We start from the raw sequence: 19053 nt of genomic DNA on the forward strand, positions 1-19053 counted from the left end.
ATTACAACAAATATTATGCAATACCGCAGAAATAGAGGAGGCAAGTGGAAAGAGGCTCTGCATTAAAGACCAAAATTGGCTAAAGAAAATTGTGATAAATAAAAAAGTATACAAGTTTCATATAAGGACCCCAAAAAAATGACAGCTGCACAGTCCAGGTTGCAAAATAGTTGGGAGGAGATTTCCGATGTACCGATTCCATGGCACATGGTTTATGAACTGATACACAAAACCATGCCGGATTCAAAACGTAAGAGTTTTTCAATTTAAATTATTCAAAATTCTTGCAACCAATAGAATGTTATATATATGGGGGATACAACCATCCCAGCTCTGCAGATTTTGCTGCAAAGAGACAGAATCATTAGATCACTTGTTTTAGTACTGCCCATATGTAGCTTGTTTTCGGTCACAGATTCAGAAATGTCTGAAAAAAATTCAACATTTACTTGGAGCCAACTCTCCAAATAGCACTGCTGGGTGATTTGATAAATCATAGTCAATTGATCAATAATCTAATAATACACCAAGCAAAGTTGTTTATCTTTAATTTACAATCTGTAGGAACTATGAGAATAGAAAGGTTCAGAACTTTTGTGAAACATCACAGCACAGTGGGAAAATGTATGGCAGCTAGAAATCAAAACTGGATGGTCTTCAGAGATAGATTGGAGGGAATCTGAAGACTGGGACTAAAAACAAACAAAAGATAACTAATGTAAAATGTATAAGCTGGAAGTGTAAGCCTAATTATTGTTTGATCATTCAAATAAGGGGATTACATTTTTTATTTTTATTTATCTGGGCAAGTCAGTTAAGAACAAATTCTTATTTACAATGATGGCCTTGTTCAGGGGCAGAACAACAGATTTTTTCCTTGTCAGCTCGAGGATTCGATCTTGCAACCTTTCGGTTACTAGTCCAATGCTCTAACCACTAGGCTACCTGCCGCTCCAGGTTAGTAGGGTTAGTGGAAAATAATAAAGAAGGAAAATATATTTTAAAAACATATATTTCAAATATTATATATGAGGGATTGTAAATGATGCAGACAATTACATTGATAGAAGCCACAATCTGCAATATTAAAGCTGATCTTTATAAATGATTGCACAATGAACATTCCTTGTATTGCAATTAAAATGTGGTATTGTTTTGACTAATACTAATGTTAACCTTGACCATGAACCCTTCTGGCTCTCAGCCAAACCCTCTCCTAGCCTTACTATAATCTTTAACGTATTTACATATTTAACCTAAACCTCACCCACATCCTGGCACTATCTTTAACCCTAACCTCCCTATGGCATTTGCCCTTGCCCTAGGTCTCAAAGTCTAGACAGAACTGACTCCCTCACTGCTTGTCCTGCTACCCACACTTATTTACAACGGAGAACTCTTTCTCTGTGTCTCTCTTTGTTCAACTTAATTTCATATGAGACCGAATGGTTTCAATTTCATCAAACATCCTTTAATCTTTCCTGCCCCCCCCCCCCAAACAAAGGCCTTTCTTCCACTACTCACAAGCATGGATTCATTTGTGTCCATATGTGTTTGTGCTTTGAACTTGCCTCAACTTCCCTACAATGAATGAAGGAAAAAAACATGTTCTAGGAGGCCCGGGTGGGTCGGGTTGTCGTGGGGTTCGGTGTTACACTAGCAGTAATCACAATTAGAAATTAGATCATTGTCACGTCGGTGGAAACATGATCAAAGGGGCGACTCTCTCCCTCACGCGCATATTTCACTGTTCAGATGAGTTAATGTAACGTCTCCAGTTTCAACTGTAGCACCGAAACCACTACTCACTGTCAAGAGCTTTTTATCTCTCAACGCGTTAACGACTCACAAATATTACCTCGCCGATAGTTCACGGACCGTTAAGAGAGACAAGAAACAGGGAGCTGCCTGGAAAAATACGTGTAAATCATTCTCGCTCCAAATATTGCCTGGCTTGGAAAGAACAGGGAGGGAAAGAGAGAAAAGCTATGGATTTAAAAGGCAACGGATAGGGGTTTGTGGTGGTAACTGTTGAGTCACTCTATTTCCAGGAGTATGGTCAGTTAGGTGGAGAGCGGAAACTGGAGGAGGGCGTGTTCAGTTTTAACCACACTGAGTAATTTATTAACACTGGTGGCTGTGACTCCTGGCAACTAACCCCCCCGTTTTCCTTTAACATGGCACAACCCAAAGTGTACCTGCGTTTCTGACAAACTCCACTGTGGCCGCAGCAGACTGAACCCCCCCCCCCCAAGCCTGCCTGCCTGCCCCCATCCGTCTCATATAAGCATTCTAGAGCTGGGCCTGCCAGTGTAATTTCGATACAATTATCCATTTAGGTGAGGGAGGCGTGGGCTAAACTGCAACACATGTACCTCACCGCCTGCAAACAAAGAACAAAAGGTCTGGGGCTGGAGCTGCTCCACCAGGCCCTCTATAAAACCTTCAGCCCTAACTCACTGACCGACTGTCAGACCGCACTCGCCTCCCGTCTGACCAGAATCCACAGTCTCATAGTCATAGAATAGAATGCCTCTCTCTCTCCTACCATGTGTGGTTGTTTAGAGTCAACATTTACACAGGGCATATATAGAACAGCAAGGTCATGCAAGCCAAATAGACTAATCTGCCTAGTATCGAATTATACATGACTGCTCTTCCATTTCTGTTTCAGGGGGTCTGGTAGACTTCCGTTGCCTCTTGTATTGGTATGGTATGTGACCCAGAACTGGGGCAACAACTGTTACTGACTCCATCCCTTATTTACAACTGTCTCGTTCCTGCAGAATTCCCAAGCGAAGCACTAGTGCTGAGCATTAACAATGTTGGCTGCGTGCGGCCTGGCCCTAAAACAACAGGCTTACACAGCAGGGGACTGTATTCCTGCAGACTAAGGGACCACCAAGGCTACAGCCAGGGGTGCAGCCAGTGGTAGGCTACAGCTAGGAATAGGGGTACAGCCAGCCAGGCCCTGGGGGAGATGGAGGGGCCATGGGGCTCGGGTGCTGTGAGTGGGACACTGGGGACTAGGGAGGGAAATGGAGTGATGAAGGATTTGTCCCCCTGCCGGACAGGATATCCAGAGTGAGTGGTGGGAAGCTCACCAGAGGTCAGGGTCAAGCTTTACCTCTCCTGAACTCTGACAGCTTCCAAATGTTTTAAACATCCCCTGACAAATTAACACTTTTACTACCATGGCGGTAAAAAGAGGGAGACATTGTAAATCCTTGTCTTTGCAAAGGAGCAGCACATAACGCAGCAGCAACAACCCAGCAGTACTTACCCAGCAGTGTGAGATTGGACCTGTGTTTATGATGTCATTAAAACATAACATGCAGCTGCAAAAATGCAAGTCAAGAGCACAACTAATACCTATGGGGTAATTTTCTGCTGCCACTATTGTGGGAAAAACATGTTTCTATTTACACTTGTGTGCAGAAAAGCACAAAGAAAAAGTACTTCAGTAAGAACTGTGGTCTATGTGTTAAAAAATAGTTTTAAATTACTGTTACCTCACTCGGGTTTACAGCCAAATTATCACACCGAGGCATCAAGAGCCAAGAACAGAATATCAGCTACAGGGATAAAATTACATTTTTATGACAAGTATGCTCTACTCAGTGTGTTGCAGGCTTGCAGCAGTCATTAAAAAAAGGGATCGGAACTTGAGGTTAGACTTGCCTCTCTGCCCGTGCTTGCTATGAGGAGGAGTTGATAAGATTGGAGACATGTTGACAACAAGTGCTATTGAATGTCACCAAATACACTATATACAAATGTATGAAGACACCCCTTCAAATTAGTGGATTCGGTTATTTCAGCCACACCCGTTGCTGACAGGTGCATAAAATTGAGCACACAGCCATTCAATCTCCATAGACAAACATTGGCAATAGAATGGCCTTACTGAAGAGCTGTGACTTTCAACATGGCACCGTCATAGGTTTCCAACAAGTCAGTTCATAAAATTTCTGCCCAGCTAGAGCTGCCCCGGTCAACTGTCAGTGCCATTATTGTGAAATGGAAATGTCTAGGAGCAACAACGGCTCAGCCGCGAAGTGGTAGGCCACACAAACTCACAGAACGGGACCGCCAAGTGCTGAAGGTTGTAACACTCACTACCGAGTTTCAAACTGCCTCTGGAAGCAACGTCAGCACAATAACTGTTTGTCAGGAGCTTCATAAAATGGGTTTCCAAGGCTGAGCAGCCGCACACAAGCCTAAGATCACCATGTCAGCTGGAGTGGTGTAAAGCTAGCCATCATTGGAATCTGGAGCAGTGGAAACGTGTTCTCTGGAGTGATGAATCCCACTTCACCATCTGGCAGTCCGACGGATAAATCTGGGTTTGACGGATGCCAGGACAACGCTACCTGTCTGAATGCATAGTGCCAACTGTAAAGTTTGGTGGAGGAGGAATAACGGTCTGGGGCTGTTTTTCATGGATCGGGCTAGGCCCCTTAGTTCCAGTGAAGGGAGATCTTAATGCTACAGCATACAATAACATTCTAGACGATTCTGTGCTTCCAACTTTGTGGCAACAGTTTGGGGAAGGACCTTTCCTGTTTCAGCAGAACAATGATCCCCATACACAAAGCGAGGTCCATACAGAAATGGTTTGTTGAGATCGGTGGAAGAACTTGACTGGCCTGCACAGAGCCCTAACCTCAACCATAAGACTCCTGAACAGGTGTCCCGCCACCTGCCAACCCCCTCTTTTACACTGCTGCTACTCTCTGTTTATCGTCTATGCATAGCCACTTTAACTATACCTACGTGCACATATTACCCCAATTAGCCCGACTAACCGGTGCCCCCGCACATTGACTACTGTACCACCTGTATATATATTGTATTTCTTTACTTATCTATTGTTTACCTAATGCCTACTTTTTACTTAACAATTGCACTGTTGGTTAGGGCTTGTAAGTAAGCATTTCACTGTAAGGTCTGCACCCGTTGTATTCGGGGCACGTGACAAACTTTAATTTGAACCCCATCGAACACCTTTGGGATGAATTGGAACGCCGACAGCAAGCCAGGCCTAATCACCCAACATCAGTGCCGACCTCACTAATGCTCGTGGCTAAATGGAAGCAAGTCCCCATAGCAATGTTCCAACATCTAGTGGAAAGCCTTCCTAGAAGAGTGGAGGCTGTTAAAGCAGCAAAGGGGGGGGGGCCAACTCCATATTATTGCCCATGATTTTTACTTTTGGTCATGTAGTGTACCTCTGTGTTGAATACTTAAATGGGAAGTGCACACACTGATTTAGACTCGTTCTTTGGCTTGCTCCTCAAGAAATGCTGGCGGCCATGACAGAAGCCAAACATGAGTTGGCTTAGAGGTGTGGCTTGATGTGGTTGTTTCTTGGGTGTGCCCTTGTCACCACCAAGACACACCCATCTGTCAGAACCTTGCCTACAGCCATTTCCCCTTCTTCGATGAGGTTTAACAGCGGTTGGCATCCAATAAATGTTGCATTGCTGCCACCAACTAGACTGGAATATAACTCCCTTATACCTTGCTTGAAAAAGTAAATCAACAAATACCCTACCATCTAACCCTACACTCATTAAAAACCTATCTAGTCCTACCTCAGGCCAACAGTTTGAAAGGACGGGACACCACCACTCAACACACCCTGTAAGTCTTCTGATGTCAAATCTTGTACACCCAAATATTTCTCTGCAGTTGCCACCACTACCTCTATTTTCTGCGACTTAAGTTCCATCCCTGCAGTAGTTGATAACCATTGCTATGAATGCTAAATAGCCAATCACATATCACTCTTTGGTATTTCCCGCTGTACTGATACAGATCTAGTACAGACACGACTCCCCCTAGAACCATCCTCTTCAACTTTCTTCACTGCCTCAACATACGACACCCTCTGCCTTACTCTAACCCTGGTAACCTCAACCTGCCTCTCTCGCAGCGGACACTTCAGATTCCCAACCCTACCGGGCACCCCTACAATTAACACATACTGCTTCTTTCCCCAATGCTACACATTCGTTTGTCTCCCTTCTGCACACTTCTCACACCTCGGAACCTCCCGCCTGCACACTGCTGCCACATTCCCATAAGCTTGACACCTGTAACAATGTAATGTATTTGGCACATAAGCTCGTATGGGATAACATTAATTTGTCGGGCAGGGACTCAACATCAAAACTCAAAAGAACAGACAATGACTCTTCTGTTTCACCACTCACGGCACCCTTTCTGTGTCACACCAAATTACAAGCATCACAAACACTGGGAATCTTCCCCTTCAGCTGGTCCACTTTCACCACTACCACAGTAATCACTCCTTTCAATTTGCTCGAGAGCAAAACAAGTCACATCTCTTGTCCCAATTAACACAAAACCACTTCAGGTTACCTTCACTGATTCCAGAGCAGCCAATCGTTTTCACCCACCCTGAAATCACAAAAGGCAGGGGTCCACCTTCTACAAAAATGTCACAGACTCATCTTTATCCTCTGAGGATTTCACCACACCTGCTACCTCCAATAATTCGCCCTCAATTCCATTTCTCCTCCAGACGTCGATCCGGAATTGGACTCATTCTGCTTACACTTTCTACCATTCTTCTTCAACAAACCATCTGCCTTTTTTCTAAAAAAATTTACCCGACTCAAGCTCACCCTCTTCCTCCCTCTCTTCGACTTCCTCTGCCTATATGTCTCCTTATGATAATATTGTACTTCTCCTAACATATATTTCATTTTTTCCCCTCTCAGGGGACACCATTTCAGCTGTTTTCCCCCACTCAACCACAACAAACAAACCTCCTGCACGTTGAGTTCAACAACTACAGGCAGATAGATGTATGGTGAGATGTCAGACGAAGCTTTGAATAGGTCAGTAGCCCACAGAGTAATATGAGAATGCAATTGCTGAATAAACAACCCCTTTACATAATACAATAGTAGCAGTGTTCAGCTAATATAACAATGTGCACCTTTCATTGTCATTCCCAGCTGATGCAGATACTGTGCCTCTCCCTCCCCATATTGACGGGTACCATTCAATTCAATAATACAAAAGACAATACAAGTCAAAGTTGTGTCTAGTAAAAATGTTATGCCAAGTGCCAGGTCTCTCTCCATTTACAGACATCAGTTTCAAGCCCGTCTGTCAGTCTGGACATCACATCATCTTGCAAGTCTCCATGTGTTGGCTCCATACATGTTTCTGTGAACACATAGTCACTGTTCTATTAACAGTGGTAGTTAGGATAGGTAATATCTGACACACAAACAGGTACTATGTTGAAGTTTGAACAGGTCAGACTAAACATACCTAATTATGGTCTCCCCATCACGATGGTTGGTGAGCAGGCAAGAGGTGAGGCCTTAGCCAGTGCCCCATTGATGGGCATGGCAGCGCGGATCAGCTCCTGGCCCCTCATCAGATACTGGTCCTGGCCCCTCATCAGATACACACACAAAGCCCTGATTACGTTATTAATGGTTGTTATAATCTAGCCTGTTGGAACCAACCTGATCACTGCGTTTACCTTTCTATTTCACTTCAGATATCATGATATCAGAAGTGAAATAGAATGGTAAACGCAGTGATCAGGTTGGTTCCAACAGGCTAGATTATGAAGGTGAATTGGGACAAAACTCGAAACTGTTTTGACCTTCGACCAGGTCAAATTTCACCAACCTGATTCCATTTATAGGAAAGCACACAGCGAGGGCATGTCTACGTGATGCTGAGAGTTCCCTTGCTGGTCTTTTCTATGTTGCATGTTCGGCTGCAAACTGGACATCTCTCGAACAACTGCAGCAGGCAATCCTTATAAACACCCCCTCATCTTATGAGGTGGTGTTGACTGGGAGGGCTTGTGACATGGGGACAGCCAAGTACAAAGGTTTTTGATAATGCACTTCACAACCAAAATGACTCTACTACTTGTATCTGCCTGGCTGGGCAATTAACCTACTAGTTCATCAAACCGGGTATATTTTCACACAACACACATTAACATTGTTGATGAAGCCGTCTGTGTCATCAGGGCAGTAACTCGGGTCAAGCTAATTCTAGGTCGTCACTAGTTACCACAGCCACAAAGTCCTACAGCCTGCCTATTTCTACAATGTCTCTTCTTCAAATGTGATTTTAAACCTAACCATATTAACCCTAACCTTAGTCAGACTGCAAACCTTATGCCTAACACTAAATTAGGGGTGTCAAACATACGAGGGGTTCCAATCCAGCCTGCGGGTGGTTTGAATATAAAATATTATAAAAAAATGACATTGTAGAATAATAGTGAAGACAAAAAAAACTATGCAATAATACATATGGAATCCGTCTTAGGACGGTAAGTTGGTGGTTGGAGACATCCCTCTAGTGGTGTGGGGGCTGTGCTTTGGCAAAGTGGGTGGGGTTATATCCTGCCTGTTTGGCCCTGTCCGGGGGTATCATCGGATGGGGCCACAGTGTCTTCTGATCCCTCCTGTCTCAGCCTCCAGTATTTATGCTGCAGTAGTTTATGTGTCGGGGGGCTAGGGTCAGTCTGTTACATCTGGAGTATTTCTCTTGTCTTATCCGGTGTCCTGTGTGTATTTAAATATGCTCTCTCTAATTCTCTCTTTCTCTCTTTCTCTCTTTCTCTCGGAGGACCTGAGCCCTAGGACCATGCCTCAGGACTACCTGGTATGATGACTCCTTGCTGTCCCCAGTCCACCTGGCCGTGCTGCTGCTCCAGTTTCAACTGTTCTGCCTGCGGCTATGGAACCCTGACCTGTTCACCGGACGTGCTTGTTGCACCCTCGACAACTACTATGATTATTATTATTTGACCATGCTGGTCATTTATGAACATTTTAACATTTTAACATTTTGACCATGTTCTGTTTTAATATCCACCCTGCACAGCCAGAAGAGGACTGGCCACCCCTCATAGCCTGGTTCCTCTCTAGGTTTCTTCCTAGGTTTTTGGCCTTTCTAGGGAGTTTTTCCTAGGGAGTTTTTCCTAGCCACCGTGCTTCTTTCACATGCTTTGCTTGCTGTTTGGGGTTTTAGGCTGGGTTTCTGTACAGCACTTTGAGAATATCAGCTGATGTACGAAGGGCTATATAAAAATAAATTTGATTTGATTTGATTTGATTTGACTTACTCCGTGTCTCACAAAAACACGGCGGTTGGAACCAAAAATCTCAAATTTGGATTAATCAGACCAAAGGACAGATTTCCACCAGTCTAATGTCCATTGCTCAGGTTTCTTGGCCCGAGCAAGTCTCTTCTTCTTATTGGTGTCCTTTAGTAGTGGTTTCTTTGCAGCAATTCGACCATGAAGGCCTGATTCAAACAGTCTCCTCTGAACAGTTGATGTGGAGATGTGTCTGTTACTTGAACTCTGTGAAGCATTTATTTGGGCTGCAATTTCTGAGGCTGGTAACTCTAATGAACTTATCCTCTGCAGCAGAGGTGACTATGGGTCTTCCTTCCCTGTGGCGGTCCTCATGAGAGTCAGTTTCATCATAGCGCTTGATGGTTTTTGCAACTGCACTTGAAGAAACTTTCAAAGTTCTTGACATTTTCCGTTTTGACTGACCTTCATGTAATGATGGACTGTCGTTTCTCTTTGCTTATTTGAGCTGTTCTTGCCATGATATGGACTTGGTCTTTTACCAAATAGGGCTATCTTCTGTATACCACCCCTACCTTGTCACAACACAACTGATTGGCTCAAACACATTAACTTCTCTAGGGTAGGGGCAGTATTTTGACGTCCGGATGAAAGGTGTACCCGTAGTAAACTGCCTGCTACTCAGGCTCAGAAGGTAGGATATGCATATTATTAGTAGATTTGGATAGAAAACACTCTGGAGTTTCTAAAACTGTTTGAATGATGTCTGTGAGTATAACAGAACTCATATGGCAGGCAAAAACCTGAGAAAAATCCAACCAGGAAGTGTGGAAATCTGAGGTTTGTAGTTTTTCAAGTGACTGCCTATACAGTATACAGTGACTTAGGGTTCATTTTGCACTACCTAACACTTCCACTAGATGTCAACAGTCTTTAGAACGTTGTTTCATGCTTATACTGTTACTGGGGAAAGAATAAGAGGTCCTGGAAGTACATGAGTGAGAAAATGACATGGGCTCAGAGGCGTGCGCTCACTTGAGAGTTAGCAGTGTTCCTTTTCTTTTTTGAAGACAAAGGTCTTGTCCGGTTGGAATATTATGGAAGATTTATGATAAAAACATCCTAAAGATTGATGCTATACATCGTTTGACATGTTTCTACGAACTGTAATGGAACAATTTTGACTTTTTGTCTGAATTTAATGCGCGAGCACAGCGCATTTGGAGTACTCGACCGAACATAAAGGAGGTATTTGGACATATATATGGACTTTATAAAAAAAAAAAAAAAAACATTTATTGGGGAACTGGGATTCCTGGGAGTGCATTTCGACGAAGATCAAAGGTAAGTGAATATTTATAATATTATTTCTGAGTTTTGTTGACTCCACAAAATGGCGGGTTTGGTTTTGTGTCTGAACGCTGCACTCAGATTATTGCGAAGTGTGCTTTCGCTGTAAAGTTTTTGAAATCTGACACAGCGGTTGCATTAAGGAGAAGTGTATATATAATTCTTTGAATAACAGTTTAATATTTTATCAACGTTTATGATGAGTATTTCTGTAAATTGATGTGCTCATTCACCGGAAGTTTTGGGAGGCAAAACATTTCTGAACATTACATGCCAATGTAAAATGGGGTTTTTGGATATAAATATGAACTTTATCGAGCAAAACATACATGTATTGTGTAACATGAAGTCCTATGAGTGCCATCTGATGAAGATCATCAAAGGTTAGTGATTAATTTTAGCTGTATTTCTGTTTTTTGTGACGCCTCTCCTTGCTTGGAAAATGGCTGTGTGGTTTTTCTTGTTTAGGTGCTGTCCTAACATAATCTAATGTTATGCTTTCGCCGTAAAGCCTTTTTGAAATCGGACAATGTGGTTGGATTAACGAGAAGTGTATCTTTAAAATGGGAAATAATAGTTGTATGTTTGAGAAATTCGAATTATGAGATTTTTGGTGTTTTGAATTTGCCGCCCTGCTATTTCACTGGCTGTTGAATAGGGTGTCCCGCAGGTGGGACGCTAGCGTCCCACATACCCCAGAGAGGTTAAGAAATTAAGAAATTCCACAAATTAACTTAACAAGGCACACCTGTTAATTGAAACGCATTCCAGGTGACTACCTCATAAAGCTTGAGAGAATGCCAAGAGTGTGCAAAGCTGTCATCAAGGCAAAGGGTGGCTACTTTGAAGAATCTCAAAAATATTTTGATTTGGTTAACCCTTTTTTGGTTACTACTAGGGATGCACAATATATCGGTGAGCATATCGGAGTCGGCCGATATTAGCTAAAAATGCCAACATTGGCCCGATGTCTAGTTTAACGCCGATGTGCAAAACCGATGTCAAAGCTGACGTGCATACGTATACAACGTAAGTAGATGACGCTATGAAAAATAGCAGAACAAAAGCAGAATACTAAGCGCACACTTCCAACAACTAAACAAGTTCAGTAGCACTCACCTATGTCATCATGAAGTGCTTTGAGAGACTAGTCAAGGATCATATCACCTCCACCTTACCTGACACCTTAGACCCTCTTTAATTTGCTTACCACCCCAATAGATCCACAGACGATGAAATCGCCACCACACTGCCCTATCCCATCTGGGCAAGAGGCATACCTATGTAAGAATGCTGTTCATTGACTACAGCTTAGCATTCAACACCATAGTACCCTCCAAGCTCATCATCAAGCTCGAGGCCCTGGGTCTGAACCCCGCCCTGGACTTCCTGATGGGTTGCCCCCAGGTGGTAAAGGTAAGAAACAACACCTCTTCACTGATCTTCAACACTGGGGCTCCACAAGGGTGGGTGCTCAGCCCCCTCCTGTACTCCCTGTTCACCCATGACTGAGTGGCCAAGCACGCTTCCAACTCAATCATCAATTTTGCAGATGACACAACAGTAGTAGGCTTTATTACCAACAATGATGAGACAGCCTAGAGGGAGGTGGTGAGGCACTTGGAGTGTGGTGGCAGGAAAAAAACATCTCACTCAGCATCAACAAAAACTAAGGAGATGATCGTGGACTTCAGGAAACAGCAGAGGGAGCACCCCCCCAATCCACATCGATGGGACAGCAGTGGAGAAGGTATAAAGCTTCAAGATCCTTGGCGTACACATCAGTGACAAACTGAAATGGTCCACCCACAGACAGTGTGGTTAAGGCGGCGCAACACCGCCTCTTCAACCTCAGGAGGCTAAAGAAATTTGGCTTAACACCTAAAACCCTCAAACTTTTACAGATGCACAATTGAGAGCATCATGTGGGGCTGTATCACCGCGGGTACGACAACTGCACCGCCCACAACCGCAAAGCTTTCCAGAGGGTGGGTTGGCCTGCCCAACACATTACCGGACACAAACGCCTTCCTGGACACCTACAGCACCTGATGCCATAGAAAGGCCAAAAAGATCATCAACCACCCGAGCCACTGCCTGTTCACCCCGCTATCATCCAGAAGGCGAGGTCAATACAGGTACATCAAAGTTGGGACCGAGAGACTGAAAAACAGCTTCTGTCTCAAGGCCATCAGGCTCCTAAACAGCCATCTCCAGCACATCAGAGGCTGCTGCCTATAGACATAGATGAGGAATCACTGGCCACTTTTAGAAATGGATCACTAGCTACTTTAATAATGTTTCTTATCCAGCATTACCCATCTCATATGGGTAAACTGTACTCTATACTATTCTACAGTATCTTAGTCACTAATTGTTCGTAAATATTGCATCACCCATCTCATATGTATATACTGTACTCTATACTATGCCACTGTATCTTAGTACAATGCCGCTCTGACATACATGTATATATATTCTTAATCCATTCCTTACTTAGATGTACGCGTATTTGGGGTATATGTTGTGAAACTGTTAGATATCACTTGTTAGATATTAATGCACTGTCGGTGCTAGAAACACAAGCATTTCGCTACACCCGCAATAACATCTGCTAAACACGTGTATGTGACCAATAAAATGTGATTTGAAGTTCAAGTTGAGCAGTGATTTGAAAGAGTAAGAACATTTCAGCGAGACAACTCAAAAGCGAAATCCATTAACCGGTTGGGGGCAGTATTTGCACGGCCGGATAAAAAACGTACCCGATTTAATCTGGTTATTACTACTGCCCAGAAACTAGAATATGCATATAATTATTGGCTTTTGATAGAAAACACCCTAAAGTTTCTAAAACTGTTTGAATGGTGTCTGTGAGTATAACAGAACTCATATGGCAGGCAAAAACCTGAGAAGATTCCTTACAGGAAGTGACCTGTCTGACAAGTTCTTGTTCTTCTTGGCTCTCTTTAATGAAAACTGAGGATCTTTGCTGTAACGTGACACTTCCTATGGCTCCCATAGGCTCTCAGAAGGCGGGAAAAAGCTGAATGATGTAATTCCAGCCACTGGCTGAAAAACATTAGCGCTTTTGGTAAGTGCTCTATCAGAGGACAATGGGACGGAGGTGCGTGCACGAGTCGACCCCATGTTTTTATTTTCTCTCTCTTTGAACCTAAACACGCTTTCCCGGTCGGAATATTATCGCTTTTTTACGAGAAAAATGGCATAAAAATGGATTTTAAACAGCGGTTGACATGCTTCGAAGTACGGTAATGGAATATTTAGAATTTTTTTGTCACGAAATGCGTCGTGCGCATCACCCTTTACCATTCGGATAGTGTCTTGAACGCACGAACAAAACAGAAGATATTTGAACATAACTATGGATTATTTTGAACCAAACCAACATTTGTTATTGAAGTAGAAGTCCTGGGAGTGCATTCTGACGAAGAACAGCAAAGGTAATAACATTTTTCTTATAGTAAATCTGACTGGTGAGGGCTAAACTTGGTGGGTGTCTAAATAGCTAGCTCTGTGATGCCGGGCTATCTACTTAGAATATTGCAAAATGTGCTTTCACCGAAAAGCTATTTTAAAATCGGACATAGCGAGTGCATAGAGGAGTTCTGTATCTATAATTCTTAAAATAATTGTTATGCTTTTTGTGAACGTTTATCGTGAGTAATTTAGTAAATTCCCCGGAAGTTTGCGGGGGGTATGCTAGTTCTGAACGTCACATGCTAAAGTAAAAAGCTGGGTTTTGATATAAATATGAACTTGATTGAACAAAACATGCATGTATTGTATAACATAATGTCCTAGGGTTGTCATCTGATGAAGATCATCAAAGGTTAGTGCTGCATTTAGCTGTGGTTTGGGTTTATGTGACATTATATGCTAGCTTGAAAAATGGGTGTCTGATTATTTCTGGCTGGGTACTCTGCTGACATAATCTAATGTTTTGCTTTCGTTGTAAAGCCTTTTTGAAATCGGACAGTGTGGTTAGATTAACGAGAGTCTTGTCTTTAAAATGGTGTAAAATAGTCATATGTTTGAGAAATTGAAGTAATAGCATTTCTAAGGTATTTGAATAACGCGCCACGGGATTCAACTGGCTGTTGAGTAGGTGGGACGATTTCGTCCCGCCGACCCTAGAGAAGTTAACGGCAAGATAATGGAATTCATTATGCTACTTGCTATGGGCGTCACGCCTGACATTTGGACCAGCGATGTCAGCCCCATGAGCATGCCGAGTCGGACTGCACAGTGGGTCGACGAGGATTTCGTACTGAGGAAAGCCGTATTGCATGCACAAGAATGTGCTGGTTTTCATACCACTGCTGCCATTTCAATTACATTTGAGAACATGTTTGAAACTTGGAAACATGAACACACTCCTAGCGCCATTCGAACAACTGACTCGAGAAATAAGCTAATCAACTGTGTCTGCAGCAGACGTGATACCCACTGTCATGGCATTGAAACGCCTGATCAACAAAACTGCCGACACAGACCGTGGGGTTAACTTACAAAAGTACTCGAGACTGTGAACAAGCGATTCGGTGGTATTCTCTCTGAGCCTCTTTACGGTGTTGTCACCATGCTCGATGCTAGGTACAAGGCCCGCTACTTCGATGCAGACAAGAAACAGGGTTTACGTGAAATGTTACAGACACAGCTGGACGAGATGGAAACGGACACAGTGACAGTACGCACAGAGGAAGAGAGGCCACGGACAGACAGAGCTGAAACTTGATGAAATCCTGGTTAAGAATGAAAAGACTGAATAAATGAATTTTGAAAAAGCACAGCAAGTAAGTGAAAGAACTAGGTTTTGATTTAGTTTGACTGGTAATGGGGATATACGTAAATGTCACCAAAATAACTTTGCAGTTCCTGCAAGAGGAAGGCATTGATGCTATGGACTGGCCCGCCCGTTCCCCAGACCTGAATCCAATTGAGCACATCTGGGACATCATGTCTCGCTCCATCCACCAACGCCACGTTGCACCACAGACTGTCCAGGAGTTGGCGGATGCTTTAGTCCAGGTCTGGGAGGAGATCCCAGGAGACCATCCGCCACCTCATCAGGAGCATGCCCAGGCGTTGTAGGGAGGTCATACAGGCACGTGGAGGCCACACACACTACTGAGCCTCATTTTGACTTGTTTTAAGGACATTACATCAAAGTTGGATCAGCCTGTAGTGTGGTTTTCCACTTTAATTTTGAGTGTGACTCCAAATCCAGACCTCCATGGGTTGATAAATTGGATTTCCATTGATTATTTTTGTGTGATTTTGTTGTCAGCACATTCAACTATGTAAAGAAAAAAGTATTTAATAAGATTATTTCATTCATTCAGATCTAGGATGTGTTATTTTAGTGTTCCCTTTATTTTTTTGAGCAGTATATATACAGTGGGGGAAAAAAGTATTTGATCCCCTGTTGATTTTGTACGTTTGCCCACTTACAAAGAAATGATCAGTCTATAATTTTAATAGTAGGGGTCAAATATTTATTTCCCTCATTAAAATGCAAATCAATTTATAACATTTTTGACATGCATTTTTCTGGATATTTTTATTGTTATTCTGTCTCTCACTGTTCAAATAAACCTACCATTAAAATTATAGACTGATCCTTTCTTTGTCAGTGGGCAAACGTACAAAATCAGCAGGGGATCAAATACTTTTTTCCCCCCACTGTATGTATGTATATTTTATACACTACAGTTCAAAGGTTTGGGGTCACTCAGAAATGTCCGCATTTTTTGTCCATTCAAATAACATTAAATTGATCAGAAATACAGTGTAGACATTGTTAATATTGTAAATGACTATTGTAACTAGAAACGGATTATTTTTTATGGAATATCTACATAGGCGTACAGAGGCCTATTATCAGCAACCATCACTCCTGTGTTCCAATGGCATGCTGTGTTAGCTAATCCAAGTTTATCAGTTTAAAAGGCTAATAGTACCCGCAAAACACCAGTCTCAACGTCAACAGTGAAGAGGCGACTCCGGGATGCTGGCTTTCTAGGCAGAGTTCCTCTGTCCAGCGTCTGTGTCCTTTTGCCCATCTTAATGTTTTCTTTTTATTGGCAATTCTGAGAAATTGCTTTTTCTTTGAAACTCTGCCTAGAAGGCCAGCATCCCGGAGTCACCTCTTCACTTTTGACATTGAGACTGGTGTTTTGCGGGTACTATTTAATGAAGCTGCCAGTTAAGGACTTGTGAGGTGTTTGTTTCTCAAACTAGACACTCTAATGTACTTGTCCTCTTGCTCAGTTGTGCACCGGGGCCTCCCACTCTTTCTATTCTGGTTAGAGCCAGTTTGCGCTATTCTGTGAAGGGAGTACAAGTACTGAGTAATGTGAATGGAGTATCTTCAGTTTCTTGGCAATTTCTCACATGGAATAGCCTTCATTACTCAGAACAAGAATAGACTGACGAGTTTCAGAAGAAAGTTCTTTGTTTCTGGCCATTTTTAGCCTGTAATCGAACCCACAAATGCTGATGCTCCAGATATTCAACTAGTCGAAAGAAGGCCAGTTTTATTGCTTCTTTAATCAGAACAGTTTTCAGCTGTGCTAACATAATTGCAAAAGGGTTTTCTAATAATCAATTAGCCTTTTTAAAATTATAAACTTGGATTAGCTAACACAACGTGCCATTGGAACACAGGAGTGATGGTTGCTGATAATGGGCCTCTGTACACCTATGTAGATATTCCATTAAAAATCAGCCGTTTCCAGCTACACTAGTCATTTACAACATTAACAATGTCTACACTGTATTTCTGATTAATTTGATGTTATTTTAACGGACCAAAAAAAATTGCTTTTCTTTCAATAACAAGGACATTTCTAAGTGACCCCAATCTTTTGAACGGTAATGTATATAAAAAAGTATGTGGACACCCCTTCAAATGAGTGGATTCGGCTATTTCAGCCACCCCCATTGCTGACAGGTGTATAAAATTGAGCACACAGGCATGCAATCTCCATTGAACAACATTGGAAATAGAATGGCCTTACTGAAGAGCTCAGTGACTTTCAACGTGGGGTGCCACCTTTCCAACAAGTCAGTACGTCAAATTTCTGCCCTGGTCAACTGTAAGTGCTGTTATTGTGAAGTGGAAACGTCTAGGAGCAACAACGGCTCAGCCGCGAAGTGGTAGGTCACAAAACTCACAGAATGGGACCGCCAAGTGCTGAAGAACTTAGCACGTAAAAATCGCCTGTCCTCGGTTGCATCACTCATTACCGAGTTCCAAACTGCCTCTGGAAGCCACGTTTGCACAAGAACTGTTCGTCGGGAGCTTCATAAAATGGGTTTTCATGGCCAAGCAGCCGCACACAAGCCTAATATCACCATGCGCCATGCTAAGCGTCGGCTGGAGTGGTTTAAAGCTCGTCGCCATTGGACTCTGGAGCAGTGGAAACGCGTTCTCTGAAGTGATGAATCCCGCTTCACCATCTGGCAGTCCGACGGACAAATCTGGGTTTGGCGGATGCCAGGAGAACGCTACCTGTCCGAATGCATAGTGCCAACTGTAAAGCTTGGTGGAGGAGGAATAATGGTCTGGGGCTGTTTTTCATGGTTCGAACTAGGCCCCTTCGTTCCAGGAAATCTTAACGCTACAGCATACAATGACATTCTAGATGATTCTGTGCTTCCAACTTTGTGGCATCAGTTTGGGGAAGGCCCTTTCCTGTTTCAGCATGATAATGCCCCCGTGCACAAAGCGAGGTCCATACAGAGACGGATTGTCGAGGTCGGTGTGGAAGAACTTGACTGGCCTGCACAAAGCCCTGACCTCAACCCCATTCAGTTACTCAAATTGCCCAACCTCACTAATGCTCTTGTGGCTGAATGGAAGCAAGTCCCTGCAGCAACGTTTCAACATCTTGTGGAAAGTATTTTTTTTAACTCAAAATTAGTTTGACAACCCTGCCTTAAATTAAGACCAAAAAGCAAATGTTTACGATATAGCCAATTTTGAGTTTGTGGCTGTGGTAACTAGTGGGCACCCTAATTGTATGCTTTACAGACGTACACTGACTAGCTCCAGATTGGATTAGATACAGGCCGGTGACGCCATTACGGTTGGTTGCTCCTAGTTCACTGTATTAGTCAGACGCAGACATGAGTTAGCTACCATCATAGCTGCATCGATTATTTCGTTTTGCCCTATACAATACAAAATGTACTGGTATGAGTTACGAAATAACTTGCAAATCCGACTTGTTGGATAACGTTAGCTAGCTAGCCTGCAATGCTAGCATTATCAAATTAACGTCACATAACCAGCAGTATCTACACAAACTTTTATGAGCTACGACCTAATTAACTTGTAATGAGTATGCTGGCGTTAGCTACTCATTCTCGCTTAACTAAAAGATAGCTACTTACATAAATCAGCAATAACGTTGGCAAAATTATACCAGAGAGGTCATTATAATCCAGTATCTCTGGCAACAACCACCGGTCGTTGCACACCAAGCTAGCGTTACTGGTGCAGACTTGGGGACCGACGAACTCCAAGCACCTATTCTACATACTAGGGTTCTTCGGCAGGGCAT

General features: G+C 42.9%; 1 protein-coding gene and 1 long non-coding RNA gene across 3 annotated transcripts in view; both read right to left on the reverse strand.

The window, feature by feature from the left end:
• The window catches only part of LOC106604946 (fibroblast growth factor receptor-like 1), a 70831-nt gene that overhangs the window by 13725 nt on the left and 38053 nt on the right, over positions 1-19053 (reverse strand). The gene's annotated exons all lie outside the window — the stretch shown is intronic.
• LOC145879522 (uncharacterized) lies at positions 532-7510 on the reverse strand. The gene is made up of 2 exons (XR_014392326.1): positions 7312-7510; positions 532-7203 (listed from the first exon to the last, which is right to left on the reverse strand). It is a non-coding gene; the product is annotated as an uncharacterized LOC145879522 (long non-coding RNA).

This window comes from Salmo salar, chromosome 05, assembly GCF_965601325.2.
Source record: "Salmo salar chromosome 05, fSalSal1, whole genome shotgun sequence".
Taxonomy (NCBI): Eukaryota; Metazoa; Chordata; class Actinopteri; order Salmoniformes; family Salmonidae; genus Salmo; species Salmo salar.